Source organism: Lepidochelys kempii, chromosome 5, assembly GCF_965140265.1.
Source record: "Lepidochelys kempii isolate rLepKem1 chromosome 5, rLepKem1.hap2, whole genome shotgun sequence".
Taxonomy (NCBI): domain Eukaryota; kingdom Metazoa; phylum Chordata; order Testudines; family Cheloniidae; genus Lepidochelys; species Lepidochelys kempii.
Genome location: NC_133260.1, coordinates 36,670,914 through 36,694,379, shown reverse-complemented (window position 1 = coordinate 36,694,379; position 23,466 = coordinate 36,670,914). Strand labels below are relative to the sequence as shown.

The 23,466-nt window shown below is 41.2% G+C and overlaps 2 protein-coding genes across 4 annotated transcripts in view; both read right to left on the bottom strand.

Annotated features, from left to right (window-relative positions):
* Positions 1 to 22,029, bottom strand: part of GPBP1 (GC-rich promoter binding protein 1) — a 60,513-nt gene extending 38,484 nt beyond the window's left edge. Inside the window, exons 1-3 of one of the 3 annotated variants that reach the window (XM_073343972.1) lie at positions 21,841 to 22,029; positions 20,433 to 20,681; positions 18,452 to 18,520 (exon numbers count right to left, since the gene is read on the bottom strand). The gene's annotated coding sequence lies outside the window, so the exon portion shown is untranslated. Of the gene's footprint in view, positions 1 to 18,451; positions 18,521 to 19,612; positions 19,632 to 20,432; positions 20,682 to 21,840 lie in introns of those variants that run through there. The other 2 variants (XM_073343973.1, XM_073343975.1) reach the window with 2 other exon arrangements.
* LOC140911929 (myb/SANT-like DNA-binding domain-containing protein 7) overlaps positions 1 to 23,466 on the bottom strand; it is a 193,733-nt gene that overhangs the window by 143,050 nt on the left and 27,217 nt on the right. The gene's annotated exons all lie outside the window — the stretch shown is intronic.

Here is a 23,466-nt window from a genome sequence, read left to right as displayed (position 1 = left end):
AGCATTAAATACACAAGGAAGAAAAGATTCAGCTGTAAAAACTATGTTATGAAGCCAAGTGCAAGGTTTTCATCATTCACTGAAAATCCATTCTCTTAACTAACTCAAATTTCAATAAAAATGTATTCTGTTTCTTGCTACAAATAAGCAATATTGGAATATATTAAATAAATTGGAAAAAATATGAAATCCTTGCCTATGCAAGTGTATATGTAGTGTATTTGCTTAGACACATTTTGAGATTGTGAGGTCTAAAATTATACCTCCCTATGCTTTGGTTGTTGGAATCTGGACACCTATAAACAATTTTTCTTCACTTGGTCCTGTTTGTGTGCAGAATATTGAAAAGTATATGAATGTGCACATTACATAACCAAATCTGATTTTTATTGGGGGGACTGCTATTACATGGTAGGTAGGTAGTGTGGATAGATATAAGATATGACTATACTTCGTTCATGTGTAGTCAATGTTCTTTTTAAAAGCCCTCAAAATTTTCTAGAGCATGCGTGCACACAGAAAAGTAGCACCATTTTTTTTTGAGGGGGGGGGGGAAGAGGGAGGTTTGACAGTGAGCTATCTTGCTACTCTCACATACCAGGAGACACATCTGCGGCTTGTGCATCTTTTTGTTTAGATATATAGAAGCTCCTTCTTATCAGTATCTTGTTTTGCACTCATTTACATTAGAAAGTAAAACAAACCCTGCTGTAGAATTTACTCAAGAAGATTAAAAACAAAGCATGTCCCAGATTTAGAACCATTAATAGGAATACACTCCAAGTTCACAAACCTAAAAATCTAGCAATCCTAATAGTCTGCTGCAGTTACATGCCTATATTCATGTTTTGTTTTTTGCTGAGGAAGCATGGAAACAATGTTAAGGAAACAAAAGCAGAAACTGAAAAATTGTTTTGCTTATGTTCCAAAATGACTACCTTTCTAAAAAATAAGGCCCCTTTTCTTAGAAATACACGAACACTGACCTTGTACCAAAAGACACCTCCAAAGCAGTTTGTATGACTTGTTGCTGTCTCAGGTCATAAGTAGATTTTTTTTTAAAGAAACTAGTATGTAAACAAAAGAATGTGAGGAACAGGTTGTTAAAGTTTTAACTTCAGAATATGAGAGGGCAAGAATAGATAAATGCAAGTGGTCAGAAAAAACAAAATATTACTGAACTTTTAAGAGATCTGAAGGAGGACTGTGTTAGATGCTTAGTGCATCGCAATAGATGTCACTCCAGGTGAAGGGAACGGGTGTGGGGGGAGGGAGATAAAGATGCAAGAGTGGGAGGACTACATAAAGGGGGCAACAAGATCTTTGAGTGGACATGAAGACACAAAGTGAAAAAAAAATTAAAAAATGACCAAATGGTTACTAAATAGGGAGTTCTGGGCCCAGCAGTGCAACTCCTATATGCGCAACTCCTATGCAATTCAGTGGGTGTGTTTTCATCAAGTGAATTTTACCACTGCAGTTTGATAGAACCAGTGCAAGCTGCAGCCTTCTACAGCATACACTAGTCATCCAGTTTTAAGTCACACACTTTTAACATAGCAAAACTCCCTACAAGCAAGTAAAAGGCCTGTGGATTGCTTTACCTATCTCAAAATACCATAAACAGTTCCCCATCTTGGCATATACATATAATAAGCACAATATATCTCATGGGTATATCTGGATTCTTCTTTTGCTTGTTCTGAAAGGTTCTGACTAGCATAAGAAGCCATGCATGTGCTGGAAGGGGAAGCTAAACCTTTGCACTTCCAGAAGCCATGGCAGAGACAGCAGCTGTCTCAGCACCTGTTAACAGACCAACTCTGGTCCTGGAGATCCAGTACTATAAGAGGAGTTTATAGCATTTCTGTGGTTATAACTACCAGTGTCCATTTTAAGTCCTTTTTAGTTGCTTAAAAGTTTATCAAAGTTTAACCATTTGCCTAGACTTTTCCACAGTTGCTCTCTGCCTCAGGATTTTTATTTTTAAGTTTCATTGAAAACTCCTGTCACTTCTGAAAGTTGTATTAGGTAGCTTTGCCAATTTTATCATGCACCCCTCGTGCACTCCCCTGTAAAAAAAACACAAAAAAACCCCACCTCTTTGAAAAACTCCAGTTCTTCCATGCTTTACAGTAGAAACCTGAAATTTAGCAGGGGAACAGTCCTGGTGTCAAAGGGGCACTTTTTGCTATCCCCATGAAAACTGCCACATGCAGAAAAGCTTAAGCAGCTTACTACCAAAAGCCCCAAACATGACATCTGCACTGAACATGTTTCAACCCACAGTGAACCCTATCACCTGCATTGAGCATCCTCCAAATCACCACTGAGCCTGTGGCAGACAAAGCAGAGCTATATCTCTGGAAAGTTGGGGCGGGGGAGGGGGTCTGAGGAAGAGGGAGGAGAAGAAAGAAGAAATGCAGCAACCATTTCCCACTTTGGCACAAAGGAAGATTCACAGGGTTAGGAAACCAGAAGATTATGAATGAGTTCAGATCTCAGCTTCTCCAGACTGGTGGTAGTACTTTGTACTTGGTAATCTTTATGGTATGGGTATGAGGTCTTGCCTGGTGGCAAACACATAGCATACTTTATTTATAAGAAGAGCGGGCACCGAGGTTTAAAGTCACTTCTGGCAGAAGAACCACCCCCAAGATCTCTAATATGGAAAGTCTCACTTAACCTCACTGTCTTTTAGAATGAATGGGTCATATCTGTGCTTGACTATCGTGTCCATAACTACTAGCTCACACTATTCTCTAGTCAAGAATATGAACTAGAATTTTTTATTCCAAATATTCCTATGCTGTCTAGCAAACAGTTGTGCAATTGTGTTTTGCATCCCACTCAAGTTGCTGATCCACATATAAGGCAACTACCTACAACAGTGTATACTACCACCACCATCACCACCAGTTACTCAAGGTGATGAAGGTATGCTGTGGAGCTGGAAGTCCTATTTTTTAAACTTAGTGGATAACCCATCCAGGGCCACAATATGGTTCAACATGAGAGAGTTTGTTTTCCCAGTATACTTAAAAAACAAAAACCATCCATCTAGGAAATCAAATACCAAAAACTACATTAAAAGAATTTGCCAAGTCAACCATTCAAGCCAAAATAAAGGTTACCAGCACAACCTTAATTCAGACATTTTGCATGCAGGCAATATGATACAGTGCTTAAGTAAATGATCACACACCATTTGTTCAACAGGATCCCTGCCTCATTCAGTGCACAGAACGAACAATGAATAAAGCAGAGGATTTTAAGAGAAAGGACATTCTCTTGTGTCTAAAGTATTGGACTAGAGCCAATGGGATCAGAGTTCTATAACTAACTCTGCCACAGACTTCCTTTGGGATGTTGGGCAAGACCCTGCTAATGACTATGCACAAAAGGGAGAAGAGGGGAACAGTGCATGGACAACCTTAATTTTGGCTTTTCCTAAGTTGAATATACTTTGCAACCTTAATGTTATTTTAACGTAATTTTTGTATGAAACTATTTCCAGCACTGCCACCTCTGGTTGACACTGTTTCAGAGCAAAATCAATCTCCTTATTGTTTCAATGTCTTCAATCATTTTCATTTTTTGTTCCTTCATTCATTTTGTTGGGAAAGGGAGAGACGTTTTTTTGGTTAGGTAAAATTTCTCTGTCCTGCATTCCACTCCAGGATCCAGAGATAGGAGTGATTCAGGCCCAGATCTCAACACAGAACATCCCTCAGGGCTCCTCTATGCACACCACCCAGTTCTTCCCTTCACCTACTCTAATGGGGACACTGGAGAAAGTACAATTTTGGGGGTGAAGAGAGAAAGAAGGCAAGTGTTTGCTTGAGCATCATGGTGTGTACTGTGCCTGAAAGGCAGCAGCATGGAACAACATTTGTGCATCTCAGGTAATGAATGACCCTTTTCTCTTTTTCAGAGGTCTGGGGTTTGGGGAAACATACCAGGATTTCTCTAACCTAGAGAAGGCCCCTGATCATTCATTCAGCCTTTAGGAATAGAAAGTAGGGAATGGCTTGCTTTGCTTTCAAAGCAAGTGCAATTATGACTCACTTAAGGGTTCTCCTTAAGCTGATTTAGACTCTTGAGGTTGTAAGCAGCAAAGTCCATGGACCCAGTGGGCGGGGGGGAGGGGGAATTGTCTCCTCCTGAGTCACTGAGGAATGGTTACCCAGCTGGTAGGGAGGCTGCACCTTCCTTTTTGAGGCCTGGCAATTCCCTCAATTGAGTCCTGATTTTTTTTTTTTTTTTAAAAGGTGGAAGAATCTGTTCTCTACTGAATCTCTTAATTGGATCTAACTACCAGGGTAGCACTATAGACAACTCAGCCTCTCTGGGACACCTGCCAGTAACTTTCCTTTTTGGAGGTGGCCAACGAGGCGCTGTTGCCCTCTTCTTCAGGATTGCAATAAGTATTAAACCCTGCAGTCAAGACCATACAATCCTATATGGTAAGGCTTTGAAAAGCCACCTTTCAACCTTTCTGTTGAGAATGCCGGGATTCCAGAGTAGATGTTCTACACAATCTCTTTTGTCCACTCCAGGATAGTCTGAAGTCTTGGGATTCATTGCCTCAGGCACTAAGAACTGGCCACTTAGAGCTGTTGGAATGGCAGACGCCACAAAATCAGAGCCACTTCTTCGGCCAGTCCCCAAGACGGTTCACAGTGAGGTCACAGGCAATGATGAAGAGCCTGAGCAGCTATGCTCAGGACTATAGAGACCTGATGACTTGATGGGGTAAGCCTATGGGGCTGACCAAGTAATGGGTGACTTCAAACTGTTGCCAAGGATGAGTCCGCAGACATGATATCCTTGAGAGCAATGCCAGAACAGGTGGTCGGTGCATAAAGACACTAACAGAATTTTGACTGGAAGACTGGACTGGGAGTCACCAGCCCTTGAAACAGATCAGTAAACTCCTTTTACTGCTGGCTTAAGCTTTTGAAGATACCTGTTCTAAGAGGTCGCTTCCCTCTTGCAATGTCCTTTTTTTTCCTACTATCTCCCAATCTATCCCTACTTTTTCCTATGGAATCTTGTGATGATTACAACAATCTATGACAGCTCATATGGATGTAGGATATGGCAGGACTGGTCACCGGGGCAACCAGACCCTGAAAAACCTGAAAGAAAAACCCCCTTGGGTTTGTAAAAAAATAGTCACTTTGGCCAACACTGCAAGAAGCATTTGCAGGCTCCAAAAGGATCCATTTCAAGTGCTATTTGGTTCAAGAGGGACTTATGAAAGAAGCCTCTAGAGGGGGGTATGAGAAAAGCCTTGAACTCAAAAAGGATATTTTCTGAAAGCTATTGGAGGAGTGACGCTGACACTTTACCATCACATTATATGAAGTTTTTTTATCCACTCCTGTCTGAGGCTTTACCACCACCTATTTTAAAGAAAACTGCATCTCTTCACTGCCAAATTGAATGTTTCTACTAAAGTCATCCATTAGATTCACAAAGGTGATAGCAATAAGGTAGAATTATGGTCTCAAGCTGTGGACTATGGAGTTCCTCCTGCAGTTTCACAGAAATTAAAAACTATACAATAGGTGGTCCACAGAAAGCTCTGAATCTCCCTTCACATAGGTGGTTGGTGTGTCTGAGGCAGCTTTGATACAGATATGGCTGTTTAGGAAGGTTTATTTTTGACAAAGGGTGTTAGGAAATCCTGGGAAATTCTGATGGCACTCCAAGTTTCCCTAGCTCATGGCAAGAGTCAGAAAACAGGGGGAACCCTCCTGGCTTCTCTCCTGCCATCCCCACTGCTGAGGGAAAAAAAACACCCCAGAGCATCTTTGCTGGTGGAGAAAGGAACCAGGAATTGCAGAGGACAGGACGCAAACACCAAACACAGGGCATTAAAGTGTCAGATTGGCTCTGCTACCTGTCGATCCAGCTAATTGAAGGAGGCTCACCCAGGAGTTGCAAACCGGTGTCAGCCAGCTGCAAAACTCTGTGCTATGAACGACACATATGAATTGAAGGCATTTAAAGTACAGTTTAGTTAGCAGGCTGCATGGAGGTGGAAAAAAATTCTTTATCCACAGCGATATAGTTCCAATCATGTTAGACAAAATTTAACTCTGCTCTCACAGCTATACTACCAGCTGTGATACAGTCTATTCAAGCACTGAAGCGGCATACCAACTATGAAGTAAGTAAATACAAACAGTCCACATTACTTTGGATATCTTTCCAGCATCAGTAAGAATGGCAGCTTTAGAACTGAAGATTGGCACTAAATGTCAACTGGGGACCGAGTAAATCAATCTTCTGCCAGTTAAAACTCACCAGCACAACAAAACATAAGCAACTTGGTCTAATGGACATGGGCCTAGAGATACTCAGTATATTCCAAAAGAAAGAGGAATAAGCTAACAGAATGAAAATTTTTGGAGTCCTAGTTTCTAAAGTAGTTCCAACAAAAATGAACACCTCCACTCCCAGAAATACGATTCACTCTTTGTTGGTTAGAAATACACCTTTCCTTCTGATCTGCCAGGAAAAAGATTGTTTCCTCTTGCTGAACAAAGCTGATTTTGAGGACACTCATTATTGTTGAAGACTAATATTAGATGCTTTGACAGAGCCTTAATGAAAATGTCAGATTATACCAATAATGAATAACTGCAAGTGTCTTTATAATTCAGAATATTAAGACTTAAACCACCTCATTTTTAGACCTTTAGCAATTTTCTCAGGCTGTTAAAAGATCAAGATACAACACAGAAAGCAAATGTAAATAAATTCAACCTTCTTGGAAAAAAGATTGTCTAAACATTCATCACACAATTGGCTGAAATGCTTTTAAGTTTAAAGTCGTTTGCGTGGCTCTTTAAGCATGTCAATGCATGTTTAAATAGCCTGAAAGACTGACCTAACAATCTACTCTAGGACTAAGCCTACCAAACAGAGTGATCACTACCCCGCCACCACTCTCCAAAGGCTATATGTATTTAATTTTTATCAGCACATCTTCACTCACCAGTTCCATACCTAAAACTCAGTTCTGTCCATCACCATCATCTCTTAACAGCAGGAGAGCCTTGCAACCTCTATTCTCATTGCTCTCCTGGGCATGCCACAGGCCCCTCTGCCTCCTGCACTCCTCCTCACCTACATCCTTCCTCTTAGAAATGCAGCAGACCAGAGATAATTCTGCTCTTTGCCAGTCCCCAACCCATCAGTCCCGTTCTGGGAAGAGAGAAAAGTTACCCTGGAGCCACACTTCTTCCTGCCTTCCCCTTCCATTTGGTGACAAATGTAGTGTCAGTGTTGCTCTGCTCCTTCCAGGGTCTTCCCATCCTCAAAAAGAACTGGCTCCAGAGACTGATCTGCTCACTTGCTCCCTCCATTAAAGGGGAAGCAGCGGTTGGGCACTTTGTACTCCCCTCCACCCCCTCGCCAGAAAAAGGGACAGTGATTCATCTGCCCAACTCAACAAAATCTTCATAATACAGACTGCTATTTGCTCTGGGTGACCAAGGTTTTCCAAGGCCTGGTTCCAACAGTGTATGTAAAAATGATTACAAAATTAAATCAAACACCTCTTAACCTTAGAGTGAAGTAAAGTAACAAAAAGCAAGGCTCAGATTTTAATGCCAGAAGGGATCATCTAATCTGATCTCCTATAAAACACACACATCATAGAACTTCATGCAGTGACTCCTGCATTGAGCACAATAACTTGTGGCTGAACTAGAGTAATACCTTTTAGAAAGGCATTCTACGTGGATTTAAAGACATTATCAAGCAATGACAAAACTGCACCCAAACTAATCCGTTATTTTGCCAACACCATTAATTACCCTCACACTGTTCAAGTGTGCCCCTTATTTGACTTTTTCTAGTTTCAATTTCCAGACACTGAATCTTGTTATGCATTTTATTATTAGGTTACAGACACCCCCAGTATCAAATCCCTTATTCCTTTGTAGGTTCTGTGATCAAGGTGTCTCAGCCTCTTCATATTGAGCTCCTCAGGTCTCTCAATGACTAAAGTTTGTTTTCCAAAACTTGAATTATTGTAGCTTTTTCTTGAACCCTCTTCAATATTTCAACATCCTTTTAAAAGTGCTGACATTGAAACTGGACACAATATTCTAGGAACAGTCTCACCAATAGCACATACAGAAGTAACAACTCCCTGATCCTATTTCAAGACTGAAATTCTGCCCTTAAAATATTACAAATGTTGGCCTATTAGTTGTAAAGCTCAAGTGCCAGGGTCTCTTTTCAAAGGCCAACTCACTTTCCTTCAAAATATCAAAAGATATACCCTGCAACTAATTTGCATTAACTTGAGGCTTCATCTCTGGCAACTGAGAATTCAGGTGTTTCAATTTTAAAGGCTGAATAATTTCAGGTCTGAGTAGCATGCTTACATAAGGCAAATAAAGTAGAGATCACTGGAAAACTTAACACGAATAGAAGCAGATGCTTCAAGTACTCTTATTATACAATTTCAAGTTCAGTTGCCTTTCTTCACCTGACCCACTAATACAATGTCCTTCTTAAAACTTTATAGTAAAAGCTATAGGGGAAGTCAGATGTGAACTGCACTAAGATCCTCATAGAAGCTGTGCTCCAATTAAAAGGTCTCTATACATTCCATTCCTTAGCCACAAAAAACACCATCTTAAAAAACAAAGTCATACCAGTATGATATTACAAGCAGTTAATTGAACTCCAAAGAAAAGAAGAGGTGAGGAAACCATGTCAGGCCTAATTTAGATCAGAGGAAGAACAGATTACAGAGGCCATCCCCACAAAGATTTAGAACATGTCTTGTTTAACTTGCCTAACCAGTTTCTAACTGAAGACAGGAATGATGGTCTTTTAGTTAAGGCATCAGGTGGGGATTCAGAAAATCTTGCCAGCTCTGGCACAGACTTCCACAGTGCACCTCAGGCAAGTCATCCTCTGTGTTTCTTTAGCTACAAAATGGAAATACTTCCATAGCTCAAAAAGGTATTGAGGCTAAACTCATTAATTATAAAGTGCTCAAATATCACTGACAAATGCTATTTAAAAGCCACCATACACAACTACATATTGCTATCAAGATTACACAAAAATCAACTTTTTAAAAACGTAAACCTTTTAGGTTAAAATTGTAAATATGTTACAGTACATAGTGAGAGGGAGGTGGACAGCCAGAATGATTGAAACAGGACCACCAAATAGATGGTTTCTAAAAGCTTAATGACTAACTTTACATCTCTTCCTATTTGGGACACGTACTTCATAAGTTTAGGCAGTTCATTTTTAATGGAAATAAGATTTTAAAACAATTGCTTTTTTCTTTTTATCTATTACAACAAATGAAACTCAAACTCACTCATAAGCAAAAGACTGGAAATATAGTTCAGTACTTCACATATAACCTGATTAATTGAATTTACAAGGGAAACTAAGGGTTTGGCTACACTTGAAATGCTGCAGCGGCTACAGTTGTAGCGCTTCACTGTAGAGACATTACCTAGACTGACAAGAGCTGCTTTCCCACTGGCAGAGTTAATCCACCTCCCCAAGAGACAGTAGCTAGGTTAATGGAAGAATTCTTCTCTCCACCTAGCACTGTCTACAACAGGGTCCGGTTGGCGTAACTATTTCACTTGGGGGTGAGGGTTTTTCACACCCCGGAGCAACATAGCTGTGTCAGCCTAAGTTTAGTGTAGACCAGGCCTAAATTTCACTGTCTTGTGGGTGGCTCACATCAGAAGAGAAAAAAAATTAGAATAGAGAAATATGATTGCAATACCACAAAAATCAATAGGGGTGGCCTAGGCAAAAGTAATATTGAACACGACTTAGCTTTTTTTAATTGAATAAATTTCAAGTTGACAATCCCCTCTGAAGCTACACTTTAAAGCAGAAGAAGGGAGTTAAAATCTCTGGATGCTCACTACAGAATGGTTAAGAACAGATATAAAAGTACTGATGTACAGAATGAAGGCTCTAGTAAGAAGCAGATAAACTAAAAAGGGAGATGTGCACACACAAAACATCTTTATTGTGAAGCAGTTAGGGTTCCACACACAACATACCTGACAAAAGGAAATGAAAAGTTAGGTAGCTTAGTAGTATATATCCTCTTCTCATTTACCCACAGGCTCACATCTTACTACTACCATAACTACAGTACACCACAGCCATGCACCCAAACCTTAACTCTGCCCCTCAGACTACCCTCTCCACCACAAACCCCTTTACCAATCTACCATCACCTCACACTATCAGCTGTGAGTGTTTGGCACAGTTGTGCAGGGATCAAATAGCTTTGGAAAGGGGAGAGAAGGAAGGTTGGAGAACCTTTGGGGATCAGAGCTAAGCTTGCATTGCATTGTCTGTGGCATGCAGTAGTAGTGGTAAAAATGCTAAGGTGGGTGCCTGAAGGTAAAAGAAAAGAGGTTATGTACTGTTCAGCAACTTAACTTCATTTTTTTGCCTTTGTGGATTTGAGTCAGGCACATGGTACAGGGCATCACTACCCGTTTCACAAAGGATTTTGTATATTAAATTCCTTGGATTTTTTTTTTTAATGTTTAAGTGAGGGTTTGGTAATGCATGAAGATGAGATAAATGGTAGATGTAAGTCCAACTCCTAATGAAGACTTTCTGCACCAACAGCTGCTATACATTAACCATTATTGCTATGTCTACATTACCAGCATTACAGTGCCATAATGTAGATCAGGGGTCAGCAACCTTTCAGAAGTGATGTGCCGAGTCTTCATTTATTCACTCTAATTTAAGGTTTCGCGTGCCAGTAATACATTTTAACATTTTTAGAAGGTCTCTCTATAAGTCTTCAATTTATAACTAAACTATTGATGTATGTAAAGTAAATAAGGTTTTTAAAAATGTTTAAGAAGCTTCATTTAAAATTAAATGAAAATGCAGAGCCTCCTGAACCAGTGGCCAGGATCCAGGCAGTGTGAGTGCCACTGAAAATCAGCTCGCGTGATGCCTTTTTTCACACTCCTGACCATCATGGCTATAGCAACCTAACATTTAAGTGTAGACTAGGCCTACATGTCAACAGCTGCACTTAAAAACCTCCTGTTACACAACCATAGGGCACCCAGTAAAATTTTTGCAGCTTATCATTAACTGTTTGTACATAAATATTTTCTCATCACAAATAAACTGACAAAAGTGAGCAAAAATCCATTTAAAAAAAATCTACATGTGGCACCAAATCTATCTTCTAGAATGACACGTTTCAGAGTAACAGCTGTGTTAGTCTGTATTCGCAAAAAGAAAAGGAGTACTTGTGGCACCGATGAAGTGAGCTGTAGCTCACGAAAGCTTATGCTCAAATAAATTGGTTAGTCTCTAAGGTGCAAGTACTCCTTATCTTCTAGAATATACCTCTCCTCTAATTTTGTGTAGATACATGATCTTTTATCGATTGAATAAATGAACTGCAAGGAAAATTTTCAGAGAGCCATATTTCAAACCCTTCCTATTAAGTTATGAAAAGAAACCAAACTGCGTAAAAATTTCAAAGGGTTTAAAAATGTGATGTTCACACCAAAAGGCTACCTACTTTCAAAGAAAAGCAGGGATTTGTGTCACATTAGGCCCACTTCAGAAAGCAAACCTAACTTTGGAATAGCTACTAGGGCTGTGTGAAACATTTTTGCTGAAATAAAATGTCACAAAAATATGCTCTTTCCTCAAAATGATTCAGCTTTGAGAAGACACATTTGGTTCAAAGTTTACATCAGAGACTGAAAGAGACTGACTTTCCTCACACTCTATAGAACAGCAGTATTGGCTTGGGATACAGGAGACCCAGGTTCAGGTCCCTGCTTTAACTTGATAAGATGAAAGACTTTGCTCTGAATCAAGTAGAGTGGGGACCTGAACCTGGTCTCCCAGATCTCAGGCCAGTGCCCGCACCAGCTATAGATATACGCTCTGTTTCCCAAATCAAAAAGCTCAGGTTTTGATCAGAAAACAGACTTGACAATTCCAGTTGTGATAACATTTGAAATGTTTGGTTTTCATTCAAACGTGGAATGCAAGTTTTTGCAAAACGGAATTTTCATCCTCTAGTCAGCTCTAGTCATTGGCAGAGAGTCTCCACAATAAGACAAATTCTATTTTTACCAAGTTAAACATTTCTAATAAAAAATGTCCTTTTCTGTGTCTTCACCTTGTATTATTTCAACTGAAGTCATTTTAAGTTTCAACAATTAAAACAGACTAGTTAGTTTCACTTTGTAAAATACAGCAGGGAGTATTTAGATTTCCAAAATATTATTTTTGCTAAAAATTTTAAACTCAGAGTAATTAAATTCAGAATCAAACTCAAATCTGAAGATTTTGTAAAAACAGGGATTTACCGAAACTAAGGTTTTGGTCCAAATCAACCTGATTTTTATTTTTTTAAAGATGGCCACGCCCCACATAGTTGCTTATACCAATTCCTATCTTCCTCCAAATGTAAAGGTGACAAGAAAGGGATTGTTTAAGCTGGGTTTGTGCCTTTTTATTTTCTTTTCATGTAGAAAGGACCTCTGAAAGTATAGGGGGGTTGGAAGTGTTGCCACACAATATTATGCATTCAAGTTTGATTTTCCTTAGTTTTGCTGGAAGAATTCTTTACTGTGAGATTTCACACCTTAACTGAAGGTAAATAGGTGGAATCTTGAAACAAATTTCTTTCCTCCAATGACTTCAGATGTCAAAAGCTTTAAAGCTTTTAACATTGACAAAAAAATTCCCATCCCCTCTCAATTGCACAGCATTTAGTTCATCTCCAATTGTGATGGAAGTTTCTCTATTCTGACCAGTTGCCATGAAGTCTTCCATAATTGACAAGACCTCATTTTCTAATGTAAAAAAACAAGCAGAATTTTGGTTTTGAAGGGAAAAAACCTCTCAGTTTTTCCTCTATAAACAGAGAAGCAACGAAGGGTACAAACTCATTTTCTCTCCCTCCCTTTTCAAGTCACCTTTAGAAAGCCATGAGGACAAATGTCACCTGAGGACCAACAGCAAGAGAAAACATTAGGAGTTTTGAATGAATTCAAATTTGGATGAATTCAAACTGGAACAGGTACAGAGAAGGGCTACTAGGATGATCCGAGGAATGGAAAACTTGTCTTATGAAAGGAGACTCAGGGAGCTTGGCTTGTTTAGCCTAACTAAAAGAAGGTTGAGGGGAGATATGATTGCTCTCTATAAATATATCAGAGGGATAAATACCAGAGAGGGAGAGGAATTATTTAAACTCAGTACCAATGTGGACACAAGAACAAATGGATATAAACTGGCCACTAGGAAATTTAGATTAGAAATTAGACGAAGGTTTCTAACCATCAGAGGAGTGAAGTTTTGGAATAGCCTTCCGAGGGAAGTAGTGGGGGCAAAAGATCTATCTTGCTTTAAGATTAAACTCGATAAGTTTATGGAGGAGATGGTATGATGGGATAACATGGTTTTGGTAATTAAATATTCATGGTAAATAGGCCCAATGGCCTGTGATGGGTTTTTAGATGGGGTAAGATCCAAGTTACCCGGGAAAGAATTTTCTGTAGTATCTGGCTGATGAATCTTGCCCATATGCTCAGGGTTTAGCTGATCGCCATATTTGGGGTCGGGAAGGAATTTTCCTCCAGGGCAGATTGGAAGGCCCTGGAGGTTTTTTGCCTTCCTCTGTAGCACGGGGCACGGGTCACTTGCTGGAGGATTCTCTGCTCCTTGAGGTCTTCAAACTACAATTTGAGGACTTCAATAGCACAGATATAGGTGTGAGGTCTTTTTTAGGAGTGGTGGGTGAAATTCTGTGGCCTGCATTGTGCAGGAGGTCAGACTAGATGATCATAATGGTCCCTTCTGGCCTAAATATCTATGAGTCTGAGTTTATTGGGAAAGAACAAGTAGTTAAAAAAATGGAGGAAGAACTGCTAAGTTATCTGTCACACACTTTGACACGCTTGGGGGTTTTTTAAATAGTAATATGGCTGGGCTCTCCAAGTATGCTTTGATAACAGACATGTAAATGCTGGTGTCTCTCATAACCAACAATGGAAATGCATATGCAGGTGGAATTCCCCCTCTGCTCCGAGTGTGCACACAGACATTGTACATATTCTAAACTTACTCACTTCCTGGGATTTGGCAAGTTTATACATAACTATAAAATCAGTTTAAGCTCTATCAAAACTGGCAGCTCCTAGGAGGTTGGGGTTTGTTTGTTTGTTTGTTTTGGGGGGGGGGGGGGAAGGAGGAAAGACAACTCCATCCCTGTCCCTTATACCATTTACCTGAGAGAAGCACTTTCACCCCTCTTATAATCAAACCATGTACATACCACAGAAGTGCACCAGCTGAACTAAGCCAATTGTTTTTAAAATCTATTTAGTTAAACCAATGCATTTCTCTAGTACCGACAACGCTTTACATTGTAGCTAACTGGATATACCTCACCAAACTTCATTGTCATTTAGCAAAAATACTTCTGCATTTCTACAGAGCTTAAGAACCTGACATCAGGATGACTCAACAGAAGAGTCCTGCTTCCCTACATAATAACAGCCATACTGGGTCAGAGCAAAGGTCCATCTAGTCCGATATCCTGTCTTCCAACAGTGGCCAATGCCAAGTGTCCCAGAGGAAACGAACAGAACAGATAATCAAGTGAGCCTTTCCCCATCGCTCATTCCCAGCTTTTGGCAAACAGAGGCTAGGGACACCACCCCTGACTAATAGCCATTGATAGACCTATCCTCCACGAATTGTATAGGGTTCAAAAAAAAGAACCAGATAAAGGGTTGAAGAATCTGTCACTGCTACAAAGTTAGTCGAGCACTAGTGTTAAGACTATTACTACCATATTTCACTACCTTTTCTGTATCCTATGGAATTCCATCCATCCAGCCACACATCTTTCCTCATTTCTCCCCTCCCCATCCCGTTTTCTTGCTTTTTGCTGTTTAATCCTTTATTTTGCTGCAGCATTTTACACATACAAAAGGACTCCAAAAAGAGAAATTGAGAGAAACTAGTTAGTTTTGCACCGGCAGCACCTTGCAGGTAGAAGGTAATTAAATCCTGATCTACTTCCCTATGCAGGAGGGTCAAAGTGCTTATTATTGCACTAAATGCTTCAGGTGCTGACTGTCTAGTTTTCAAGATTCATCTAGGCTGTGTTAAACAAATAGGAGCCATTATATATATGTACAGTGACAATATAACGTGACTGAAGAAGGAGTTGAGTATATATTGGATACTGAAGGCAGTAGAGAACGGCCATGAATGCAGCACCCTGCCTGCATATAACCTCCTCAGTACGGGAAGGCAGCCAACTGTGGAGCTGTCCATGTGTATTATGAAAAGGAAACAAAGGGCCTGTAGCACCATACCAATTCAGGCACCTCACTGTAGGACAGTCAATGACTGATGTCACAATCACTGTCAAGACAGTCTAACGGCAAAGCACTACTATAAACTAGTTTTTTTAGGTTTTTTTGTTTTGTTTTTTTAACCACACACAGTATGCACCATCTTACAAAACTAGCGCTCCGTACAAAGAGGCCTATCACAACTAATCCTCCCCACAGAAGAACATTAACTCAGTTTACTCAAAATTAAACACAAAACAAGATTAAGAATAGGAAACTCCAGAAGTCCATGAGGAATTTATGTATTGCCCATGTGTTCTATTCAAATTTATTTTACATGGAAGAAACTCATCACAGTGACAGATAGAGGTGCAAATCTTAAAGTGGATAAAAATCCAAACAAATCGCAAAGCAGGACATCTGTTCAACCTCCTCATATCATCACATTCACTGCATCCTATCAATCTGTATGTACGTTAACTCTTTAGGCCTTGTCTAACGATAAAAGCTTATATATGTATAGATTTGTGTACTGCAAGGGAAACGAGCTGTACCAGTATAAGACTTCTTTATAGCAATATGACTGCATGCCCTAGGGCAGAGGTTCTCAAAGTGTGGTGTGTGAATAGTTCCCTCTAAGGTGCGCGCCTGGGTGGCTGCAAACGAGAGAATGAATGGCCACCTACCTAATTAGTGGAGCTGTGCAGGCGTGACTCCACTAATTAGGTGCCTGGACCCTGGAGAAGACGCACATGTAAGGTGAAGTGGTGGCCTTGGGAGGAATAGGGGGGTAGATGGGAGGGGGCAGTAGGGTGAGAAGTGGGACTGGGGGGAATTTGGGATGTGCAGAGCTGCGGCAGCCAGAGAAAGAGGCAACCTTCCCCAGATCCAGGGCTGCAGCTGCTGGGGAGAGATGGCCCTCCTTCCCAGTCTCAGCTCTGTGGCCGCTGTGGCAGGGGAGAGGACACTTCCCACCCCTCCATCCCCCCCCGCTCCAGCTCAGGGGCTGCTGCGGTTTGGGAGAGGGAGACCCCTGCCGCAGCAGCCCTCAAGCTGGGGCTGGGAAAAGGAGAGGAGAGAGGGCACATCCATCACATTAGAAAGTTAAGACTATGGATATTAAAATATGAGTTGTGTGCTTTTATTTGTAGAAAAAATATTAATTATTAAGTTTGTTTCGTATTTTGCGCTTTTATCCAAAGCGCTTTACAACAGTTAGCTAATGGTACAAACAACATTTGGAAAGATCATTAAGTGGTCCGCCAAGACCCTCAGCAATTTTCAAGTGGTCCGTGAAAAACAAAACAAAAAATTTGAGAACCACTGCCCTAGGGGTTGTGCCAGGATAGCTATACTGATAAAAAACCTACAGCCCTGACAGTTATACCAGTACAATAAATGTGTTTAAACCAAGTGTTATAGCATAAATTCTTCAGAGCAGGGACCTCATCTTCATATCTGTCTGCAAAGTGCTGCAGCCTAGTAAGTGCTATCAAAATTTTAAAAATATCAATAAAGAGGCGGCACTGTAATGGACCAGCATGGTGGCAATTTTTTCCTTAGGAGGCCCTAACTACTGTATGAATTTTGGTCAAGGTGCAATGTCCCATCAAGAGATACAGTAACAACTACAGGAGAGCTTCAAACTATGTCCAATACATATGCATGCAAAGCAGGATACTTAGCTCTCAAGTGAGATCATCCTAGGATCCTAAGTTAGGGGATAGTAGTGAAAAGAAAAACTCTCCTGCTACCAGCAACTAGGAAAGTGTAAAGAATGGAGTCAATGTATCAAGAGTGAAGGGCACCCTTCTATATACCAGACAGAGAACTAGGGTAGAACCATCCAGAGAAAGGGAAAAAAATCACTCCACAGAATGAATGTCCCAGGGTGGGAAAGGGCTTGATTTCAATGAGAAAACTGGATCAAGAACAAGTTATAGTAAAACTGAAAATCAGCAGCTTGAATAGCATTAGGGTCTTTCCTATTACTATGAGTTTTAAATGGAAGACACGTAGATACTACATTGATGGGCAGTAGTATGGAACCTATAGATAGGTAATTTAAGGAAACACCATCAACTTTAAGAAAAATCACTTATGGCTGAATTTTTTTTTTAAACCTACTTGAAGCAATAACATATTATAATTGAAAGATTTAAAAAAAGGTATTTCTCCATTTTTTAGTTTGCTTACTTTATAAATTTACAATACTTTGTGTATAGACAATCTCACAATTTATCCTGTATAATCAATTAGCCCCCAGTCATTCAATTAACTCCATTATAAAGAGATCCATGAGTCAGTGTAGAGCCCAATTAAATTCAATGGGGTTCCTCACAGGCAGAGGGATCCGTCCATGCAGAGCTTATTACAGGATCAGACCTTTAATCATTTTCTCATGATTGCATGGGTTAAGCAAAGGAGGAAAGAAACACTTTGAGGAAAAAACAATAGGAGAATTAGAGTAAAAAACCCCACAAAACTTGGCCATGGGATTTGGGAGTAGGTAGAACTCCTGAAACTATCCCAGAACCATAACTAGATCAGGGTAACCCTTTAATGATGGTGTACATAATAGATTTTGATTCAGCAGAAGCCAAATAAGATAGTGAGGAGTTTTATTCTGAAGTGCTGTATTTAGTATAAAGCTCCTCCAACACTCAGGAGGGAGGTGGAAGTGGGTAATTCTGATCACACAGGAACCTGAATACAGATCCTATGAAGTAGGCCTATTTAAAACAAGATCTTCCTGGTCAAAATATCAGCATATAGAAAAAGCAATTCCAATAAAGTCATCAAGGCACAGCTTCACATTCCTTTACAATTGCTTGTATGTGAGGTTTCCCTTCAAGACACTGCCCCAGATCCCATTTTAGAGCCCTGGAGAAGACTCAAAATTGGTATTAGCAAATAAATTTTGAAGAGCTTAAAGAGAAAATTATGAAAATATGGCCACTTCAGTAAAGGTGCCAGATTACAAATAGTGCTTTAATTATTTAAACCTAGGTCAACATGATCTTTATGTATGAAAAACAAGATTAAAGCTGAATAAAGTTACCACTGACTTTTGAACTAGGTTGTTTTGTCCATCTTAAATTTTTCTTGAGGCAGTAGTGGATTTGTTGAAAGCAAACCTGCAGAGAAATTAATTTAAAATATTGCAGTAAATGTTTTTACAATTAATAGGCAAGCTGTTTCTTGTAATTAAGCTCCCCATGTTTCCGGTGAAAAAGAGGAACAATAATAAATTTAACAGTAAAGATGTGAAATTTAACAATAAAAATGTGAAGTGGTGAATTAAGCAACCTATTGGTATCTGAAGAATCAGAAAAATCAAGGGAGCTTTCAGGAACTAGACAGAGGGTTAAAACCCATCACATTTCACTAAATTACTCTGAATGCAACTTAAAAAAAGTCAGCCTGCTTAAACAGATGTTTTATCAAAACCTGAACATGGACAGGAACTACTGTCTTCACCCTTAATTCTTAACATGCACAATTTTGTGCTATGTAGCTAAATTGATTTCCTGCAGTGTAAGATATGAAGCGTCTATCACTTCAAGCAACCTTATGAAAAGTTTCTAGGCGGTAGTGTGTGCATTGAGAATTTCATTCTTTCCATCTGTACGCTGCTCAATCAACTTAGTCAAAAGTATTAACTTCTTGATGTTCAGCATACAGCGTAAACAAAAAAAACACAGAATACCTAAACATTTATACATCAGCACACAGTTTAAAGCAGGGGCTCTCAAACTGGGGGTTGGGACCCCTCCGCAGCTCACGACGTTATTACATAGGGGGGTCGCAAGTGGTCAGCCTCCACCTCAAACACCACTTTGCCTCCAGCATTTATAATGGTGTTAAATATATTTAAAAGTGTTTTTAATTCATTTGGGGGGGGAGGGGAAGAAGAGAAATGGCACTCAGAGGCTTGCTATACGAAAGGAGTCACCAGTATAAAAGTTTGAGAACCACTGGTTTAACGCAAATCCTCAAAATCACATAAGATTTTCTCTACTTAATGTTATATCTTCTTGCAACAGCTTCCAATATTTACAGAGACCTTGCTAGTTACTAAACACTGCAAGTGAAAATTGGACTGTGAGCTCATTTGAAGGCTTTCAAAAACAGCTTAACATTTACTGTGTGTGGAACATTATTTATGCCTCTACTGATGGGATAGTTTATTCAAATGTGTATTGATTCATGCACAGTACAATACTTACAAAATCCAAGAAGACTGTACAAGTTGTTAGCTCAGTGTAATTTGTATTTTCCAGTTTGTTTTCCTTGAAATAATAGCCAGAGTCCTTGAAGATACTACATCAGTAGCTATTTGACAGAGTTCCCCTCTCAGAAATCAGCTACCCATCCTTCTCGTTTACAGCCTTCACAAATCTATTTCCAAAATTTGCAAGTCTGATTTAAGAAGCTTGTTCTATCTTTTTGTGGCCTCTTCTCTTTACTATTCCATGTACATCTCAATGTAATGAGCATCAGCTCCTGATGAAATAAATATACCTTTTATGACACCAAGAGTAAAACTGAAAAGCCAAATTTCACATCTGAACTGAAGAACATTTCTAAGATTCAGCTCATAGAGGCATCTGCAAACAATGGCTATCTGGATACCGCCATACTGATTGTTGGCAACATTTTACCAAAAAACTCAAATAAAATATAAAAGGAAAAAAGAAAAACAAAGTTCTATTAATCTCTTCATTTAGAAAATAGGTTTCATTGCAAAGTAAAAAAGGCTGTGTCAGAATATTTAAAAAATAAAATGAAGGTAAAAATATCTGCCATGAAACTCTTCAGCCGTGCTTAAACAGCAACCAAGGATTACACTTAATGCAATCTAAAACCAGTTGACAAAACTAGTTATGCATATGACTCAAACGTATCTTAGCCAGTGCCTGAAAATTTTTAATTCAAAGGAAAAAAAACACCTTTAATTTTAACAGCAGAAGTATGCTGAGCTTAAGAAATTTAACTAATTATCCATTCCATGTGGACAAAAGCGTCCACAGATGAGGTGTCTCGTACTTTTGAGTAGAGAAATTCAAGACTTCACAAGCTTTCAATTTACTTCTTAGATGTTTTCTGACAGTTTCAGAAGCCTTGTGAGTAGGACGTGACTGAATAAATCATAATTCCAGGTCGATGTCCAGTTATTTTTTTCCCCTCTTCAACTGAAGCAAAAGCTGCAGGTCAACGTCCACCTTTCTCCCCCTCCACAACAAACTGAAGCAAAAGGCTCTAAATATCCAGGATAGCCTTTATAATCCAAACTGCCTACAGGAGGGGAAAAAAAAAAACACAATCAGTTTTCCTTTCTGAAAGTTCTATTATATATTTGCCTATAAAACTAATCTGACATCTTTAAAAAAAATGCAGTGCTCACATGATTGAGAGAGAAGAGGAACAAGGAAGAAGCAGACATTTCCTAGTGAACAGAGCACAATACAGTATCAATAAACATGCTGCGCACGCTGAAGTTTCTTCTTGCCTTAATACAAACAGACCTTTGCTCCCCCACCAAAGAAAAACCAACCAGGAAGGTTTACAGACTTCTCATTTTCATTAAAAAAAAGTGTTACACCAAAAAAGGAAGCTGCTGATCCTAGGTTAAAAATGCCAAACGGCAAAAAAAAAAAAAAAAAAAAACACCCTCCAGACATTAACGAGCTACCTGGGAAATCCCTCCAGCACTCCCACTAAGGAAGAGAAATAAACAGGAGTAACGAACGCACAGGCTGCAGTCAGGATTAGCTCACACACCAACGTGAAAGCTTTCAATTGAATGCGTTTGTTTTTAAGGCAGCGGTGGAAGCGCATTTACTGCCGCCACCACGCCGCAGACACACACGCACAGCGGCAAGAAGTCACTTTCCCGGAGGGATTCGCCTTGAGGCTTCGCACGCTGGATCTGTCGAGGAGAGCTTTAAAATCCTCACTCGGGTTCTAGTGCTGCCCCTCGCCCTGATCCAAGCACTTGCCGGCTCAGCCAGCCCCACCCCCGGCAAAGCCCTGTGCTCAAACCCAGAGCCCACATGCACCGCGGCTGCCCGGCCATGGGGAGCGGGACCACCAGCAATGAGGCGCCCAAAGGGGGGGGGGGGCAGGAGAGGGGCTTCCCGTGCTAGGAAGCCCCCCTCCCCGCCCCCGCGGGACCCGCGCCCACTCGGGAGCCCCCACCAGGCAGCGAGGGGATCCTTCCTGCGCCTGCTGCCCCTCAACACAGCCCCGCTCCCCTCCTCCATACCAGCCCCCCAGCCGCAGCTCCCCCTCCCCGCACGGAGCCGCCGGGCCCGGACCCCCTGCCCGCCAGCGCAGGGAGGCCACTAGCCCCCTCCACAACGGGGATTCCCCTCCACGGAGCTCCCTGCCCCCGCCGCGAGCGGAGCCTCCGAGCCCGCCTCCCGTAGCCCCTCGGGCCTGCCCCGGGCCGTACCCGGCTGGCTGGTCCCGGCGGCGGCAGGCAGAGAGCAGAGGGTCCCAGATTTGAAAGCTCCTTTTGCCGCTTCTCCACACACAGTCACACAACTCGCCTCGCTCCCAAAATGGCGCCGCTCCGAGCCGCAATGCTCTGCGCCCAAACCTCGCGAGAGTCAGCGCGCCCCGCCGACGCCGCGGGACGGGCCCCAGCAGGCCAGCCACCCGCAAGGCGAAAGGGGCGGAGTTTCAAGCGGCGCCAGCCCACGCCGTGGAGGAGTTTCAAGGAACCCCCGCCGTCTGCTCCGCCCCTCCCCCACCGCGCCACCTGAGCCAGCGGGGAGCCCCCCGTGCTGTGACGTCACCCGGAACAATCCCGAACGTTCTGAGAACAGCTGAGGGGGAATCCCCAGCGCGCGTAGCTTGTCTCTGGTCTGGGAGTGAGGCGTCCCCGACCGCGGCTCACCCCAGTGGGGCGCAACCGGGAGAGTGTATTAATCCTAATTAATAGTATCCCTCGTGACCCCACTGTCTCTGGTGTTGTAACACCTGGGGACCCCTGAGCAGGAGCGGCCCGGGTACGAGGCTGAGTTGTGTATTGTGCTGGCTGTGGAGAACACAGCTCGTTGTTACTCTGTGATTGAGGCGCTGTGTGAAATTTGAGAGCAATCTTTAGTTCTCCACGGTACTGGAATTTAGTTACAATGCACCTATGCGGTGACAGACCTATTAGCGATGAGTGAGTTAAAGAGAAAGGTTTTAGCCTGCAAAAGCGCATGCCCAAGTAAATGTATTAGTCTCTAAGGTGCTACAAGGACTCCTCCTTATTTTTGCTGATACGGACTAACACAGCTACCACTGGTTTCAGAGGAGCAGCCGTGTTAGTCTGTATTCGCAAAAAGAAAAGGAGGACTTGTGGCACCTTAGAAACTAACCAATTTATTTGAGCTCAAATAAATTGGTTAGTCTCTAAGGTGCCACAAGTCCTCCTTTTCTTTTTACAGCTACCACTCTGAAACCTTAAAGAGGAAACAGACTGCAGCTAGCAGTACAGGGTTTTGCTTTTATAATATAGAACTAGTGGGCAAACATAGAGACCTCAATGTGTTATTTTATTAAAAATCTGATTATTTTAAACAAATCTCATAGAAGGAGGGGGCTAGGGCGTGTGCTTGACTCATGAGTTGTGAACATTTGGAGTTGGGAGTCGTGATCTGGGTTCTGCCATCATCACAAGCCAGCAGAGCCTAGTTATTGGAAACCACTAGCCTCAAAAACAATCAAAAGTGACAGCCTCAGAGAGAGTGTGGAACCAGACTGGATGAGATATTTTGACTGAGTAACTCAAACAGTCACCACCACTGTTTCCTCTGTGGTATTCCCACCAGTATTTAAAGCTACTCTTCTTTGGCAGAACAGTAGTATGAAAGACTTTTTCCCTGGGCAAATCCTCCCCAGCTATGCAGCTGCCCCTATGGGTGTAAGGGAGTGCAATCTGTCAATTGGTCATCCAGTATATAATAGTCATGGGAGATGTATGACAGTAATTAAAGATACAATCCTGAATTCCTTGCACACTCAGAATTCCCACTGAGTTTTGCAAGGGAGCATTGCTATGGCAAGCAGCTGATCCCTGGCTCCGTTC